We start from the raw sequence: 4,449 nt of genomic DNA on the forward strand, positions 1-4,449 counted from the left end.
CTTAGATTAATCAGAAAATACGATTACAGGAACAAAAACATTAAAAGGCACAAAGGGGGACATTTAGAAATGATAGGACTAATTCATGAAATGCAGCAGTCACAAACATAAGTAAACTTTACAACAGAGCCTCAAAACATGACAGTTTTGTACCTAACAATATGCATTCTTCAGAGTGTACATAGGATGCTTTAAGAAACAGACCATAGACAAGGCTAAAATCTTAAGTCTGAACAAACTCCTAAAACTAATATCCAATAGGCCATTTTTCAGCTCAAAATAAATAAAATAGCAGTTTAACTTCACACATCTGAAAACAATTAGAAGTGAGGATGGTTTTAACTCCAATAAACATTACTCCTCTAAACTCAAGTATTTAGAAGGGTAGTAAAAGCCCTGTATTCCATAACTTACAGAATACAGCCAAAGAAATTTTAAGAGGGAAGTTCAGGGTCTTTATTTTTTTATATAACGTTTTATTTTTTAAAAAATTTTATTTTTGGCTGCATCGGGTCTTAGTTGCAGCATGTGGGCTCAGCAGTTGTGGCATGCAGGCTTAGTTGCCTCGTGGCATGTGGGATCTTAGTTCCCTGACCAGGGATGGAACCACCATCCCCTGCATTGGAAGGTGGATTCTTAACCGTTGGACCACCAGGGAAGTCTCAGTTCATGGTCTTCTCTTAAAACAAATAAGTTTTAAGATACAACTCTAGAAAACTGGTAAAACAAAAACAGTAAAGCCAAAGTGAGGAAGTAAATACAGGAAAAGAATGGAATTTAAAAAATCATTTTAGATGTATACAACCAAAAGCTAAATCTTCAGAAAAAATGATACAGGCAAATCTCAGGCAAGAGTGATCTAGAAAATTAGAAAAGAAATACTTGGAATGAAAAATTGTGGCGTAACTCATAGCAACAACAGAAATCTAAATTACTTAGAGAAATTGGTCAATGAGCTTAAACCTGGACAATTAGGGATTTTCTAGAAATAAGCATATATACCCTGTGTATGTACATACATGTACACACATACACAATGTTCACTCAAAAGTAGCAAGCTTCAATAACAAGTCATTAAAACAGATTTAAAATACTTACCTCCCTGAAAACTCAAAGACTAGAGAGTTAAGAGTGAAGTTTTACCAAAATTTAAGAGAACAGACAACTCGTTTCTTCAGGATTTGCTGTAGAATATATTTAAAGGAAAATACATAAAACTCACTTGGTATGACTGTAACTAAAGCCAATGGGTCAACCAGAAACCATAGGCCAACATCACTTAGGAACACTGATTAAAAAAAAACTCCAATAGGGGCTTCCCTGGTGGCGCAGTGGTTGAGAATCTGCCTGCTCATGCAGGGGACACGGGTTCGAGCCCTGGTCTGGGAGGATCCCACATGCCGTGGAGCGACGAGGCCCGTGAGCCACAACTACTGAGTCTGCACGTCTGGAGCCTGTGCTCCGCAATGAGAGGCCGCGATAGTGAGAGGCCCACGCACCACGATGAAGAGTGGCCACCGCTTGCCACAACTAGAGAAAGCCCTCGCACAGAGACGAAGACCCAACACAGCAAAAATAAATAAACTCCTACCCCCAACATCTTAAAAAAAAAAAATTGGATAAATAGCAAAGCTGTAAAATCAAGTGGGAATTTATACCAGGAATGCTAGAATCTTCAACATAGAAGCTATCAGTGAACTCACTACATTAGCAAATTAAAAGAAAACAGGTGTATATATTTATCCCAGTCAATGGCAAAAAAGGATACAAATTTGAAAAGTCATTAGTGACAAAAATCTCGTAAATAGAAACAAAATGAGCAAACATCATAATTGATGCTGACATTTAAGAAGTATTCCCATTGAGGCTGGGATTGGGACATGATGAGAATGTCTCCACTTTTCCTACTTACTATTGTACTGGGGGTCTTACAATTTAATAAAACAGGGAAAAAAGTAGTATAAGGACTTAAGAGAAGCCCAAACTTTGATTACAGATATTTCTTGGTTTACAGTGGGGTTACATCGTGATAAGTTTATCTTAGGTTGAAAATACTGTTAAGTCGAAAATGCAGTGATGTACCTAACCTACTGAACATGGAAACTTAGCCTAGCCTACCGCAAACGCGCTGAGAACACTCGGATTAACCTACAGTTGAACCATTACAAGTCGGGGACCCTCTGTATTTGCAGGCTGTTAATAAAAAAAAACCAAGAGGGTAAACCCATACTATAAAACTAATAATAGTTAAGGTAAGTTTCTTGAGATAAGAACAGTATAAAAAATAATAGTGTACTCATATACCAGCAGTAAGCAATGAAAGAAAAAAGATCCTTTTTGGTATAACAAATACAAACCTGGTAGAACTACAAATGCAATAAAATATATAGAAGATCTTTAAGGAAAAATAAACTTTATTGAAGGAGTTAAAAATCTAAATAAATGCAGGTACAAGCAACATTACTCAATTGGAACACTCACTGTTGTTAAAGATGTCAGTTCTCCACAGATTAATCTATGAATTCATTGTAATACCCAAAATCCCACTGAGCTTTTTAATTGAACTCAACCAAACATTCTGAAATCCTTGTAGGATAGTAAATGAACAGAAAAGATGTTTGTGAAAGGAACTTAATAAACATTAGGACATATTGTGTAGCTGTAGTAATTAGCATAGCATACTGTTGGTGCAGGAAGAGACAAATAGATCATAGAATCTAGAAAGAAATGGAAAATTCTTCTATGAGGGAGGTGACGTGGTAAATCAAAGGAGAAGTGATGGGTCATTCAATAGATCACGCTGGGAAAATTACTTTCATATGAAAAAATAGATTGCCTCATAAAAATTCATAAAATTGTTCATAAAAATCCAGCTGAATTAAATGTTGAAGTTAACCTTTAGAATATTCACAAGCAATTGTAGAATCATATCTTTATGACCACGGAGAGTGGAAGACTTTTAATAGTACAATTTACTAAAAGCACAAAGCATGGAAGAAGAATAATTTCAACTACATCAACATAAACTTTTGTAAGTCGAAGGACGCTATTACACACAAAGTTCACAAGCAACAGATGGGGAGAAGATACTTTTTAACTTACGTAACGAAGGATTAGTATCCAAAATGCATTAAGAACCACTATACCTCAATAAAAGGAAGAAAATGTAATAGAAACATGAGCAAACACTGTACAGAGGGAATTCAGAGAAATTCAAGTGTTTAATCCAATATGTAAAAAAAGAAATTCATCTTCACTATTAACTAATCAACTGTCCTTTCTTCATCAGAATGACTAAACTATTAAGTGTGAAAATACTGAGGCTATGAGGAAAAGGGTCCTCTGAGGTACACTGCTGGTGAGAGTGTGAATTGGTAGAGCTACCTTGGAAAGGTTTTTGCCAGCATGAGTTACAAATATAAAATACTTGTACCCTAACGACGTAGAAGTTCCACTTCGAAGTGTATGCCCTACGCCTTCAAACCGGTGCACAAGGAGGGACCAAAGAAGGATGTTAATCTCAGGCCCATTTATACGAATAAAATAGGAAACTCCATAAATCTCTGTGGAGAGAAAAAAAATGCACTGTCTTTACAAAATGAAGTAACAAATTGTGGTTAAAGGGTAAAGAAGTAGATCTCTCTGTACAATCAATGTGGTCAGATGCCCAAAAAACATGCTTCACAGTGAACTCATGGTAATGGTTGCTCAGTGAAAGGGGAGTTAATGGATGTGACTGAGGCTGGAGGGCCAAGAGGATTTTGCATTTGTGTGTTTAAACGAGGGTATGTATGAGTATAATTTTGGCATGGTGAAAATACATATGCTTAGGAGAAAATGCAAAGTGAAAACTAGATTGAATTTATAAATGGCTTTTCCTTGCATTGTGTCATTTGAGCTCTACACTGCCCTTTAGAAATAAACATTAATTACCAACTTATATGGGAAGTTAATGTATAATAAAGGAAAGAATATACAATGGGGAAAAACAGCCTCTTCAGTAAATGGTGTTGAGAAAATTGGACAGCTACATGCAAAAGAATCAAACTGGACTACTTTCTCACATGACAGACGGAAATAAACTCAAAAGAAAGGATGAAGCTTCTAGGAGAAAACATAGGCAGTATGCTATTTGACATTGGTCTTAGCAATATTTTGGGGGGTATGTGGCCTCTGGCAAGGGAAACAAAAGCAAAAATAAACAAGTGGAACTATACCAAACTGAAAAGCTTAAAAAAATTTTTTTAATTGAAATATAGTTGATTTATTACAATGTGTTAGTTTCCAGTGTACATCAAAGTGATTTGGTTATACATAGATGTAAAATATATATTTATGTATCTATGTATAATCAAATAAAGAATTCCTTAAAACTATAATGCATTTAAAGCAATTTTGACTAGGAAGAATTTCTCTATAATTGTACATTGAACAAAGAACTTTGAACTG

This window comes from Delphinus delphis, chromosome X (genome assembly GCF_949987515.2).
Source record: "Delphinus delphis chromosome X, mDelDel1.2, whole genome shotgun sequence".
NCBI lineage: Eukaryota > Metazoa > Chordata > Mammalia > Artiodactyla > Delphinidae > Delphinus > Delphinus delphis.